Raw genomic sequence first — 15,374 nt, 5'->3', positions numbered from 1 at the left:
AAATTCAGGAGAAAAAGAATAAAGTAGACTGGCAGACATTCAATTTTACTGGAATAATCAGCGTCCTGGATTAAGAGCATCCTGCCATACAGCATACCCCTACTGATAAAGTTTTCTGCATGTGGCCGTGGGCTGAATCACCGGGTCTATCCCCCCTCAGGGTGAACTGGCAGAGGCGGGATTACCTTTCAGATAAACAGGATTTAGGCAAATGTGAAGAGTAATGAGACTCACGTTTTCCCAGTTTAGTTCCATTACCTTGTTCTAACAGCATCGTATTAAAAGGTGGGTCATACCCACCTCACCAAGGAGAGGGAGTATAACAGTTTGTTATACTGTTCCCAAAAGTGTACAAGCCAGACATTAAAAACTATTCAACGGAAAATTAGGATTTTAAAATAACAGCCTGAGGAAACTTCATCTCTCAGATGCTGGCGAAGAAGGAATCATATACATTTTTCACATTTTTATACTTATTCTTACTTGCTCAACAATAACTGAAAATCTTGGACTGTGCCAGGCAAATAGTGAACCAAACATGTACCAAAAAATTAACTGAGCCTGTTACTTCTGATCAGTGTGTCACATATACTTCAGAGTAACTTTATTACCTGGTACGGTATGGTTCAGTTCTAGCAGAATATTTTTTTTTTGCAGTTGATGAAAAAGGCAACCCACTGTTGCATTTTTCAGACACTTTTTGTCTTCTAATTAAAACAACATTGTTAGGCAGCCAATTATGTGGCTCCCATTGTATTTGCTTTCATAAAAACTATAAAAGCAGTTGACTACAATGGATTAGTTTAAGAACAATAATAACGATACTTGACATTTATACAGAAGTTTCCATTTAAGTTTCTCAGACTGCCTTCACAAAAATAGGAATTAATATCCCTATTTTGCAGATCAGGAAAATGAGGCTAAGTGAAGTGAAATAACTCATTCAAAACCACCCAGCAAGTCCTTTACAATCATGAAAAGCAGCGTATTTTTTGTCTCCACGTTTTATGCTCTAATCACTAGACCACAGCAATCAGAATGGTGTATAATCAAGGCAGCACTTTGATTATAATTTGAAAGCATAATAGCAACCAAGGCTCCCTCCAACAACTTCTTCCCCCTCGGCGTGTAAAAAAAAATGACTGCCCAAATTCAAATTTAAAACCCATCAGCAATATTCCTCACGGTCTTTTCTTTTCTTCCTTATTTATCGTTCTCTCTATCCTTCAATTACTTCTTAATCCTTTCCTTTCTCCCTCACTTCTCATTCACTTCAGACACCCACAGAGAAGCCACTCAGCCCCTCTCTCGCTCCTCTCATACAGAGACTTTCGCCCTCGGTACGGTTTATTAAAGAACTCATGCAGTATAACTACACATAAGCCACAAAAATCCTAATGACCAGCTTAAGACATAAAAAGACCCATGCGGGAAATTCAGTGAGAGGCATTTAAATTCAATTAATGATTTTCTGCGAGGACAGGAGGGTGGTTAGATGCCACAAGACGCACCACAGACACATGCTGGTCGCCTCAGGCATGGCCACTATTCCTATTCTGCAGCAGAATACAGGGATATTTAAAGAATATAGTGAATACGAAGAACACACAGATAAAGCATACTTTCCCTTGTATGGCCAGGTCTCCAGCACATTTCAGTCCTGTTATATGCCTGTGTTCCCCCACTGGGGCCATGGTGCACCTCTCTCAACCTTCTTCCAGATGTCTCACTGCTTCTTTTCAGCCATTGAGGGCATCAGCCAAGAGCAGAGCTACCATGACTCACGAACAGACTGCCTCAGCATCCCCCAGGTGCCTGCTGGGGCATGACTGACCCCTGGGCAGCTGGCAGAGCATCCCCTTTTTTCTTGCTTCGGCGACCCCTTGTGATGTGCCCACAGTTGGCAACGCCAGAGGAAGGGCGATGGATTGATTGCTACCAGAGCAGTAGGCAGCCTTCCTTAGGTCAGGCAGACCAGGATTTTGTTGTTGGAGCCAGAAGTTCTTATTTCTAGGCTTCAGAGACATGCCTGTATGATTTATCTAGAAGTTGCTTTCTTATCAGCAGATGTAGATTCAGTACAGGCTGACTGTCTGATGAAACAACCACAGGAATGGATCTTGTTTGCCTCTGTATGAAGAGGAAAGTGCAAGATACTCACATCACAGGAATCCAAGACCCCAAGCTGTCTTACACACATAAATTAGCCTATGCTATATTGCTTTGAGGTGAATTTAATAGGGTAACATTTTCCAAATGCATCAACCCCCTTCAGGGTGAGCCGTGGGCTCCTAAATCACCTAGATGCCTTGGAAAATACTAGCCACTATCCCCCACCAGAGTTAAAGCCAGTTGGCCGAGGTCAGCCAACAAGCCTGTCAGCCAGCCAGGAGGAACACCTCAGCAATCAGCTCAGCCAGCCAGCCCATTGCTCTCACCACTGATCAAAATAACCAACCAAGGCAGAAAGCTGCACTGCGAAGCAGCTGACGGAGCAAACTTCAAAACCAATTACTGCACACGCAGAGAAGCTGTCTGGCCAGAAAGACCAGCACAAGTTAGGAGGTATGCTCAACGTCTCACAGAACAGACATGAGAAAGAGAACATATAACTTCTAAGACCCATGATAAGGCAATACTATTAATGCAACTCTGTCAAAACTCGAACAATGCTGAACACCCTTTTGGAGCAATTTTCAATCCACAAAGATGATGCTAAAATCATGGAGTATTTTCTGTTTGGACTCAACAGATTGCCATTAGAGTCACAGCCCAAACTAGCAGTATGTGCAGACTTAGAATTGATCTGAAAGGGTAGCAGAAATGCTAATTTAAGCACACTTTCAACTTTCCAGGCCTTTGTTTTCAGGGTTTAACCCTGGCAGTCTTCATTAGACACTAAACCTTCCATATGGAGCCACTATGGAAGGACAATTTAAGAGTTCTCCATTGCTACCTGCTTTTATCAGGCAAGAGATAAGTAATCCTTCCCTGGCAATTTCCCTGCATTGTTAGTTTGCTTCAAATCCTTAAGATTGTCTAATTGCCTTTTTTGTTATGTGAATCTCCAGCCATGCACAATAGTGAACCGTGGCTGCTTACACACTGAGACAGGTGCTTTAGTGGCTGCAGGGCTCACATCATTAAGCACACACAGAGCTATTAATCATTTCAGTTTACTCTGAGGCACAAACCTGAATTAAGTCAGGCCACTTTCCTAAGCAAAACAATAGCTTAATTGTAATAGGCAAGGCAAAAGAGTTTTCAGAGGTCGAGTTTCAGAAACGAGAGCAACCCCCCTCCAAAAAATGATCAGGCAAGACAAGAAAACACACTGTAATTTAAGAATTAGGGGGTTTATAATTTGTTTTCAACACGGGAAGAAAATTATTTTGAAAATAATCTTATAGCCTCACACAGCCCCTTCCTTTCCTTCAGATGCTGGATTCTTCAATATGGGAAAAAAATTCAGTACTCTTATTTACATTCTGTGAACTATAACACTAATCATCCCAGTGACATGAACAGTGGGTTTTTCACACAATGTGGATTTTTAAATAGAGCACGAATTTTCAAAAGAGTCTACGAAAATAAAGCATAAGCTCAATTTCCAAAGTATTCTTAGGTTTTGATTTGTAAGTAATTTACACAACAACAGGACGAAAACCTAACTTTGTTGTAAGCAATGTAAGAAAGCATATTTAAAACCCTGTTAGATGCTTACAGATGCTTATCCGTTGCTTGAAGTACCCACATATATTTAAACATTTGGCTGCAACACATATCCTTAGAGAGTTCAATGTACTTGGTGCCCAGGGATTTTGGAAACGGGATCTAGACTGTTGAAAATATTAGCAAGTAGTAGTATCATAACCTGTCCCACATACGTGAAATGTTAAAATTATCTTAACCCTTTTCTTCCATCATTTGACCAAAATATATGACTTACTGGAAGAACTCTGGAATTCTAAAGCTAGCTCTACCTTCATGAGAAAACATTGCACGGAAATCAGTCCCTCGATCCAGAACTGAGCTTTAGAAATCTTGCTGGAAGGATTAGCATCCTTCTCAACTTTATACTACCGTATTAAGTAGATAAATAAGAAAATATTTGTTTGAAACACTGCTTTCTACAACAAAATAGAGTAGGAAACTACATTAAGTGTTAAGACTTGTCTGGCAACTGCTGCAACTAACTAGCACATAACAAGGAGGAGTAATATAGAAGTCAGCAATATAGTTATATATATAATTATAGTTAATAAAGTGATTATTTCATGAGATTTCTCAAAATGGAAGATGGAAGACACACTGCAATTTCTCTCATATGAAACTCAAAAGGATCATTAGAGACATCTAGAACATGGATTACAATATAGCACATCTCCTATGCTAGCAAAGTGCCACAACCTAGCTTAGGGTGGAGATCACCAAGCAATAACTACACTCAATGTGCGCATATTGTATCTAAATGTGAGCTGCTCCATGGAGGCTCCATTTTGTTGACCGCCCAGCTGTATGCTCCCACCACCTTCCTTGAGGCAGAGCTATCAGTCACATGAGGCAGGCAGGATGTCAGCTCAGCTCTTTTACTCAACCCAAAATCAGCCCTGAATAGGAACAGCTAAAAACGATGAGTGGTTTGTGGTGAGTCCAGCAGCTGAGCTGAAGACCCACCTAGTCCCATGGCTGCACCGTCCGATGCATGGGGAGGAGGTGATGCAGGTGGCAGGTAGGTCACACAAAGTGCATCCTGAAAACAGGCCCTCAGCCCAGACATTTGCAAAGACACAAGTATGTTACAGCAGACTCTGTCTCAATTCGCTGCTATGGCTTGCCCCACGGCAAGTGAAGTTGCTGGGATGGTGAGGGCTATAGAAGAGCTTGCAGTATCAACTTTGTCTATGTGTAGCCTGTCCCTGCAGCACATGAAGGGGTCCCTTGGGGATCTGCCCCTCATAGCAGGCAAGGAGCAAGGGCTGGTGTGCTGCCCCGGCTCTGTCAGCTCCCGCAGGGCAGGAGAGCATCAGGCTGGATCCCTTCAGATGGCAGACTAATGACCATCTGCAGGGCAGAGCTCAGCATGCTTCTATCTTGGACATGAGAAATACACCTTTTCGGCCTTACGGTAAGCACCCAAGGCCCAGGCTTGCTGTATTTGCCAGCTGGGCTCTCCTCCTGCTTGCCCGTCTCCCACACTCACTGTATCTTTGATCCTCTCAAGGAGAAAAAGGATCTAGAAGAGCTTGTGGAAAACTTTACACACAGCAGCACTCGAAAAAGAGATAAGAAGAAGGTGCTGGTGAATAATGTAATGGCATAATCTGCTTCAGTGGGAGATTCTCATCTGGCTGATGTGTTCCATTTCTGACACTACTGAAAGGACAGTGCAGAAACAGAACTTTAAAAAAAGCAAAGAGAACAAGATTTGCCAGGGAATTTGGTACCAACACACATTTGAGGTAGACTTTATGAAGTGTGAAATGATGGCCTAGAGCTGGTCTTAGGGAAATCAGCAGTAAAATTCCATATACATTAATAGAAGCAGAGTAAATCCAGTATTGACTACTTTTGAGAAGTCTGACTCTTTAACAGTAAGAGTATTTATTTTCTAAATGTCATGCTATATATAAATTAAGGACATCAACAATTCAGAACAGCCACTCCTGCTCAAACACCAATTCGAAGAGAAGCACTTTGAATAAATTTAATGGAGCCCTACTGAAGACACTGCTCTAAAATAGTATTAATGCAATAGCTGACTAACTCTGAATAGCAGAAGCTATCTGGAAGCAAAAAACAGCAACCCTGACTGTCACTGGTTCAGCACATAGAGAGGTGGACAAGTGATTGTGGTCAGGATGAAGTCATTCTCACCATATAGCATCAGGCAACTGGCTGAGTGCAAAGCTGCCTGAGGTTCGGCAAAGTCAGCCTGGTGACATGTGGAGCAGATGCTGAAAGTCTGACAGCTGGAAATGTTGGAAGCACTTGTCATCAGGAGGTGGCAGGAAGCTTATGTCAGCTGGAAAAGAGCCTGGATGCTTGTTGCTAGGGCAGCAGAGAGGGTTTTGACAGATAAAAGTGTTGGTGAGCGACTACAAGAGATAAGCGAGCGGATCCCTGGGAAGGCAGAGGAGGGCTGGTTCTTCAAGTTTATCTTTAGAGATAGGGATACAACAGGTCACAGCGAACCCCCAGTTTGGGGCAGGGGCTTGCATAGTCCTCAAGTCATCTGCTGCTAGCTTAACCCCAGAAGGGAATTGTTCGTCAGACATTTCATGCTTATTCTCTGGCTATGGTATAAATGCTACAGCTAGCAGGGAGGAAAGCAAGGAGTGGGGAGAAGAAAATACTCATCTATGGGAAGAGTTAGATTTTCTAGACTTGACCTTGAGAACCTGAATGACCAAAGCTTGCAGACACTTAGGTCTGTGCCTAGGAAAGCGCCTTCTTTTTGTATTTTAGTCTCCTCTGAAGGCATTCAAAGTAAAGCAACAAAGACATAGCAGATGTGTCTGAGTCAATCTTATTTGGTCCTGAAAAGAAAACAGGGGGGAGAAAACCCAAAGTTTCTTAACTGAGATTGATAAAATGTAAGTATGTTAAAGAACAGGAAGAAAACCCGAGGACAATGAAAAATGCATAGTCTTCAAAAGAAGAAAAATAAAACCTTGTTAGTAGCTGGTTTTACTCCAGAGCCAGTAAAAACACTGTAAAACAACAAAAAAAAAATAGAAAGCCTTTTGCAAGTCTTTTTTCAAACAAGTTACCCCAAATGTACAATATTGCTCAGAGATTTTCCAGAGCAAGAGCGTCTTCAAAAAATGTTATAAAAGTTACAGTATTGATAGCAATCTGAGATAAATGGAAAACCCATGGATTTTCTTCATCAATTTTCACACTATGAGAAGTTCCTTTAACCAAGTACAGCTGGCTGAACTTTTTTTCATTAAATGGTTTATTGGTTTGGATGACACAAATAAATTGGGGACATTCACCTAGTGCTGTTTCTTTTTCATTTCCAAGGTTGGGAGTGGACATTTCTGAAATTAAATATTCCAGTTTTGGTAGCAGACCTGCACAGTCATGGGCATTATCTATACTCACTCATGCACACTCAAATAGATATGTGAGACAAGATGGTAAACACTTGTTTAGGCTGTGGGAGATCCAGGTTTAAAACTGTCCTCTCCTCCCCTCTGTGCTCCGTGTCCCAGTTCAGATCAAGAGCTCAACCAGTAACCAAAGATTTTGGTAGCAGCACATTTGAACGGGGAATACACGGGGTGTTTCACTCTCAACTTCTGCTACTGAAGCTTTTCCAAATTGTATAAAATTATAGAATAAATCAGATAGAAAAAGAATAAGCTTATGGCCTGATGACTAGGTTACTCACTTTGCACAGCAGCGGGAGAACATGAAGTAGAGAGGTCAGAGCCCACCTCTGATCCTCAGCCTCTCTCTTGCCCCTGCAGCTGTGTGCTGTGGCCCCACATCAGACTCATTAACAGAGAAGATCCAGCACAAGAAATCTGACCCACGAGTTCAGATTTTGCTTGCTTGATCCATTGGGGTTATTTTTTAATCTAGGCATCCTAGGAAAGAAACAGAGCTCCATCCCAGAATAGTTCCTTTCCAGTGTTAAGACTTTCATCTGAGTGTTAGGGGAACCTTACTAAGAGCTTGAAGCAGTTTGGAGTCTTGAATTTAAGCTGTTAACATCCCAGGTAAATTGCCCTACTCACTCAACCAGTGGATAAAATGGGAGAGCTGGGACTGCTTCCCTCTCATGTTTATGATCCAATCCTTTGCTTTTATTAAATGTACCTGAAAACCAAATGAAACAGTTTGCCAGGTGTTAAAAAATGTTTCTATAACCTCAAATCATTTCTTGTTGCTGTGCTGACAATTCTAAAGAAATGAAGTTTCCATTCAGTCCATAACATTTTTTTCAGTTCAGCTGCCAAAATACTTTAAACCCAGCAACTATTTGCACAGCCCTATAAATTAGGTTTACTAAAGGAAACAATTAGCAAGCCTGTAGCCTACAGGAATTTCAATTGGTGCTGCTACAGTGCATTGTTTAAGTAATTAGAAAATGATTCCAACTATTGTAAGTATTTGCAACACAAATGTGGAGCACATAGATGCTGTCCTATTAATAATGAAAGCTATAAAAAGATTGAAAAGCTAGTCTGCAGAGGAGGTCACATGCTTATTAGTCTAACCAGTATATGCTTTTCATTGTCACCAAATAGCAATATTAAAATAAAATAGGACCGTACAGGGAAATGTGCTCCTGCACTGCTAAATTTGTGAGAAATCAAAAGATACAGATGTGTCACGTACACCATTAAACAGATAAGCATCTGAATAAAGACATGAATATAATAATTAGCAAAGTTAAGGTGTACCACCAGACTAGAATTCTGTATCAAACACTGAGCAGAGCTATAAAATCAGCAGCAAGATGTCATGAAACCAAGGAGTGCCTATTTCCAAATGGAAACAGCGTCGATCATAAACGTTGATCTTGTGGAAACTAATTTAACAGGAAAACTCAGCAGAGATGTTCAAACCACAATTTAATACACTCTACAATCCTGAAATGCAATTAATCTCCTTAAGATGGTAAGACTTCCAAGTAATAATTTCAATTGCAGCCTTAAAAAATTATGCACCTCAGATTTAGCTATTAAGCTTTAGAGATGGGCTAGCAGCCAGATGTTTATAAACTCTTTTCAGGTTACAATTTAGTTACGGTTACAGGGTTAGACAATGTCCTCTCATTTAGCCCTTCAACTGACTAGCTTAACCATTATTTGCCACTACACTAGGCATATGCACCCTGCTGGCTGCTACTCTCCAATGCCAAGTCATCTATTTCCCTGCTACTGCTAGGCTGAGCCTGCTCCATTCATCCCCTAGACAGCCTCCTTTCAGGGGAGCATTACAGGCTCAACAGACTTCTTTGTTGGAGTTCTATTTACACCACCATTTTTTGTTACTCAGACTGTGAAAGGAAACAACAGGAGATGGAGAGGAGACGGACTGCTAACACAGTAGACCAGAAGTCATCAACCTTGCTTCTTTGAAGTGATACGCACAGTAAACACAGACACTAATACCAATATGTGAAATAACCTGGTGGTCTAAGTGCAATTCCCAATAGACACGTGGATCTATATCTACAAAAGTCAGCATCGTAATCAGCAATAACTGGCAACCTTTCTCATTATTTACAAAGAACAGCAGTGTAATTATTCACCCAGTTCCCATTGATTATAATGGGATTTGGCTGGATAAATCCCCATGTAACTCTTTGAAAATTTGGAAGCTTTGGGGCAGTCGCTGCTCAGAGGTGCAAAACTGAACGCAGATTCAGATGGAATGTGCTCCCTTCTGAACACAGCTAAAATGCAGCAGCAAGTACCGAGACCCTTTGACGCTATTGCTGCTGCCTCAAAGCTGTTGTGAGGCAGAAACGCACCTCCCTGCAGCAGGACGGCACAACGACCCTGGGCCTCCCGGACACAGGGGTGCTGGAGCACATGCAGAACTTTGAAGATGTATTTAATTGCCTTTGACTTCAGCAAGACTAAAGCACGCACACGACTGCTTCATGGCAGGGATTTCAGCATGTGACCCAGAACATAAGGCACATACCAGGGGTCTGGAGACCTCGCGGTGGCTCCAGTTGTCAGGTTTTAGCTGGGGAAGCTGCTTTGCATACAAACCATTGCTGCTCAGCAGCTGCCTCCCCAGTACGCCATGGGCCGGGGCGCTCCTTGCCCACACCACAAAGGCTTTTGCAGCCACATCGCTTCACTCCCATGAGTCACCCTGTCGACTTCAGTGGGAACAACACTCGGCATTTCAGTGAGTGATAGCAAGATCAAGACTTTAGATGCCAAGGTGAGAGACACAGGAAGTTGAACCACAAGCTGAGCAGGCATAAAGGGCTTGGGTTCAGTGAACCCTGCGCCGTTCAGACTTCCTACATGGGAGAGCAGCTCCAGCAAGGCTACATGAGTACTGCTCATTTCTTTGCTGTACTCTGACTGGAATACAGCCATTATCCCCCAGTTGTGTTATCCCTTAGTCGTGTGATCTTCTTTCCTTAGTGCATCACCCCACCACCCAGCTTCAGTCTCCTCTCCAGCTCTCTGCCATCCTACTGCTCCTTTCTGAGCTTTCCTGAAAGGCTGCTCCACGCTATTTCAGTTCCCAGATTTTAACTTTGCAAGTGCATGGCACTCGCTCCCACTGGCCATGCTGACCGTTAGCCTTCCCAGCACTCTCCCACTCTCTGCAACTATTTTCCAAAGTGGTGATGCCTTAGACAATATAAACACCACCAGAGGCAAAAGTAATGTTGCTTCGTTATGATAATTATTTCCCATTTCTACAGTGGGACAGATACCAGATAGTACTGTTGTATAAGATAGGTCTGCATGCATTGCCTCTACCATGAGTCCATCGCTAGTCTTTCAAAATATTTCATTGGTACTCAGATTCCGGGGTCCTGGGATGATAAAGGTCTCACTATTTTCATTTTATGAAGTATGTATTTTTAGACTTTGTTTTTCAGAAAAAAAAAAATTAAAAAGAAAATCCCAATAGCTAAAAAATTAAAAGTGACTAAGAGGAATTGTTTTGTTATTGTGGAAAATTTTCTATTCTTAAACCATTTACATATTGGGGGAACAAGGGGATTGGCTCTTGAATTTTCATTATTTGAAGTGAAGAGGTTTGCTTCACTAATTTTTGCAGATAAGAGGAGAAACACATTTTCATGTCCTGCTTTATGGCAAATAAACTTACTATTTCTCCCTCGTCTGTTGTGCTTTGCTGCTTTTTAAGAGCAGCTCCTTCACAAAATAAAAATGTTCATCTTTTATCTGACAATATGCAGAGGCTGGACATAAAATAGACAATGCACAGAGCACAGTGTGTGCATGCATGTTTCAGGGCATAAAAATTTGCACTTTTAATTTTAACCAGTGCAAATGACAACTAAAAGCTTTTCAACTTTTCAACATTTTTGCATTTTACAGGGTAGTTAGAAAAACAAAATTTTATTGCCTGTATAGGGGAACAATTTTCAGTGATTTAAGCTTATGGTGAAACCAGCTGATGTCCATCTTGCTTTATCCATATTGCTTCATTCTTTGATCATAAATGTACCCAATGAATATTTTTATGTTATTTTACTTTCTTGGTAGATTGCATGCATCGTGAGATATAAAAAATGTATACTAGTAACTATTATTTTCCTAATGGGTTTTCCTTTCCAGTACAGTATTGTATTGTAGTTGTCACATTGAGAATTTGCCAAAATTATCTGACAGACCTGCTCTGGAGCTTCAGCAGTTCTGACATTCCCTCAAAAGTTCCAAGAAGAAAAAAAAAATCCATTCTTTTTTGCTTCCCAAACATCCCAGAATCCTGCCTAGTCAGCCAAAAAGAGTTGTTTCCTCCTAAGGCCAAAGCAAGCCTTTTAAGTATATCAAGTTTATGAAAACATAGATGAATCCAGTAAAGCTGTCTTTAGGGGGGAGCTCAAAGAATAAAATGTAAAGTGTTCGTTGCATTCTGTTGAATGATGGGGTAAAGCTAACAACTGACAGGGCTGCCTGGTTGTCAAGAGAATGAGATGGAAAAACAGGGCCCCAAATGTTAATTGCACGTCATTTAAATTGCTATGATTCAGTTTACACTATCTTACACAGCTCCTTGGTTTTGATTAGATTTCTGCCAAGTGCTCTGAGGCTCTTGTTTGATAAGTGTTATAAAGGTACAGCATGTGCGTACTGAACATGGGCACTATTTTTATGCAGAAACATTCCTCTATTGCCTAGTCTCATTTCGGCTGCTTATTAAAACACAGAAGCAAAAAAAGGGAAAAAGTAGGGTAAAAATATATACAAATTTTCCCTCGAATATTTCTGCTTTGTCAGAAGTAGAAATATTTTTGCACTTTTGCCTTCCAACCTTTGCTAAAAGAGATCCTGCTGCTGCATTTTAAAGAGTACTTGGAAATATAAGGCTACTACTTTTATAACAGAACAATTTTTAGGGATTTAAGCTTATTGTGGAAGTCTTGTAGCATATTCTGAGTTAAATGGCCAGTATGAAAACTAAAAACTGCATAAAATTACGACATGCAACCCACTGTATTATTTTTGTAAATAAAAAAATGTATGTACTTATAGGGAAATATACCCCTACCCCACTATCTTTCACAGATAAGGCCCTTCCTTCCCACCAGTGGCTGATATTAATTAATGATATTACTGTAGCATGTATTCATGCACGTACTAGGGGCTCCACACAGCCCTGCGACACAGGGCGAACTTTGTGGCAAAGACTGCAGCAGCCTCGCTGGCAGGAGGCTCCAGCTGGAGAGTCAGACAGCTAGCAGAGAGCAACTGGTGGGGCCACCATACCTGAGCAGCATTCGGTTGGAAACCCCAGCAGCCCTGAGCTGCTCCATACCAGTGCAGAGCTGAGCTGGGCCACCCTTGGGTTACTGCAGTGGATGGCACATGGCAAAGGTCGGCCCCCACTTCCCTTCACAGCAGGACTGATGTCTGCTACATGTGTGTATTGACTAATTACTAGTATGTCCCCCCCCGTAAAACAGAGACACACTAAAAGCCTCCTCCCGCACCATACAAAAAGCAAGACCATGTACAAAAGCGAAAGACCATCTACAAACCCTCGGCACCTTGCCACTTAGGAATGAAGCCGCCTGTGACTTGCACAGGTGGCCATCTCATCAGGATCATGGAATCATAGAATGGTTTGTGTTGGAAGGGACCTTAAAGATCATCTAGTTCCAACCCCCTGCCATGGGCAGGGACACCTCCCACTAGACCAGGCTGCTCAAAGCCCCATCCAGCCTGGCCTGGAACACTTCCAGGGATGGGGCATCCACAGCTTCTCTGGGCAACCTGTTCCAGTGCCTCACCACCCTCACAGTAAAGAATTTCTTCCTAATATCTAATCTAAATCTCCCCTCTTTCAGTTTAAAACCATTACCCCTTGTCCTATCACTCCACTCCCTGATAAAGAGTCCCTCCCCATCTTTTCTGTAGGCCCCCTTTAGGTACTGAAAGGCCGCTATAAGGTCTCCCTGGAGCCTTCTCTTCTCCAGGCTGAATAACCCCAACTCTCTCAGCCTGTCCTCATAGCATAGGTGCTCCAGCCCCCTGATCATCTTCATGGCCCTCCTCTGGACCCATTCCAACAGGTCCATGTCCTCAATAACAGACTCAAAAAGGAGCATCAGACTATGTACCACGTCCATTTTGGTGTCTCATGCATCAGAGAACAAAATTAAGTAATTATCTGGCACCAACAAACAATGATAAAGTTAAATCAGCTGCCGCCTTGGGTGGCTTTGAGTGGCCTGCTTGAGGGATCTCCATCAAGGCCACTTCCTCACAACCGCTCATCAGGGGCATGAAGCAAATGCAACATGGAAAATATTTAAGAATTTCTCTCGTTTTTAAAGCGGTTAGTGGAGGAGGGAGAGGCCAAGGGTGCCAGTCTGGGCTGTGGACGCCCAGGGAGCACTGGGGCAGACAGAGCAGGGAGCTGCCCTGTCCACCCCCGAGGACAGTCCGTAGCACCGCTACCGCTCAGTCCCTCAGAGGGAGAAAAAAAACACCCCAGACGTTTTGTATATCGCTTCCGTGACTTGGGTTGGGGGAACGGGAATGTGCGGGCAAAGCCGAGCCTGCCCCGCCACCCTCCCACCCCAGCGCCGGCATCTTGGGGCTCTGCACGTCCCCCCGCCGCGCCGCCGCCAAATGGCCGCCCGCCAGCGCCGCCGCTGAGGGGCAGCGGGCTCGGGCGGGGGTCCGGCGGCGGCACCGTCCTTGCTGCCCGCCGGTCCTGGAGGCGTAGCAGCGGGGCCGGAGGGAGGATAAGGAGGAGGAGGAGGAGGGAGGTGGAGGGAAGAGGGCGGGTGGAGGTGTGCGTGGGCTGTGGTGAGGGGTGCCCGGCTGCAGCCCTGTGCGTGTCCGTGTACACGGAGAGGTGGCGCTGGCCGTGTGGTGCGGAGCCGCGTTCTCAGCCCCCTTGCTCGGCTGGCTGCCAGGGAGCAGGGACCTCGGGGCTTGCGCAGGCCTCCACAGGAAGGGGCAGAGAGAAACCCGCACCTCTAAACCTAAACCCAGCGTTCCTGCCCCAAAATCCAGGGGCATTCGTACTTCCCAGCCCTCTGGCTTGGCGTTGCCTGCCTCTCCTGGCCTGTCACTCTTCTGACCACCGGCTCCTGGAGAGCAAGGCTGACGGGCCTTCCTTTGCCTCTAATGCCTTTTTTCCTTCCCTCTTGGAAAATGGAGCCATCAAGACACTTTCAGGCTCTCCCTGCCCTCCTACAGGCTTTTTGCAGGATTTTACAGCAGCTGGCACAGGGTGAGACGGTAGCTCTCAACGCAACTTTATGCATTAATCATAATTACTCTTCGTTAGGAGTGCAGTAGTACGGAAAAAGCCCAGGCACAACTTTTGGGTGCTTAGTTACTAAAGCATAGATAAGAATACATGGGCCTTCCCCCAACAACCTTGCCATCTACTTTAAAACAAGACCATAAGCGCTGGAAATTTAGTACAACACTGCAATAAAGATGAGATCAATGATAATGATAAAAGTATTTAGAGAATCACAGAATCACAGAATCTTCAGAGTTGGAAGGGACCTCTAGAGATCATCTAGTCCAACTCCCCTGCTAAAGCAGGATTGCCTGGAGCACATTACTCAGGACTGCATCCAGGAGAGTCTTGAAAATCTCCAGAGACAGGGACTTTGCGAAGAAATTGTGTTTTTTTTCAAGATTTAAAAAAAACAAAACCAAACAACAAAACTCTCGGTCATCCAACTGAGGAAGTTAAAGTGTGCATTAGGGCATCTGCTTGTCTGCTCTGAAGCTTGTATTTCACCACAGTGTAAATAAGCGGGGATTTACCTGAACTGTGACAAGAAAATAGTGCTTCTACTCACATAATAGCCATTCTTTTAAGCCAGTAGTATTTTCTTGTCCTGTTCTGTACAGTTTTTGGTGGATAACATTAGTTTACACCTCATTAGCAAGTACTTCTTAGCCAGCAGCCAGAAGAGAGGCCCTGAGTGAACAAATGGCATCTAGTCTTTATCCCTGTCTGCTGACAACGGACACTGGACACTATGTTTAGACAGGAGTTTTTCATTTATAGCAAATACTTTCTTGCCAGGTCACAGTTTGCCTCTACTGAGGGGGCACTGGCAAGGGCAAGATCATGCCCACAGCCATGCGTTCACTGATCATCCATTATACACTGATGTTGGAGTCCTTAGCTGGATCTGAAACCTTTAATTGTGC

The sequence above is a fragment of the Chroicocephalus ridibundus genome, chromosome 5, assembly GCF_963924245.1.
Source record: "Chroicocephalus ridibundus chromosome 5, bChrRid1.1, whole genome shotgun sequence".
NCBI classification, from domain to species: domain Eukaryota; kingdom Metazoa; phylum Chordata; class Aves; order Charadriiformes; family Laridae; genus Chroicocephalus; species Chroicocephalus ridibundus.
Note: the sequence above shows the minus strand (reverse complement) of the source record.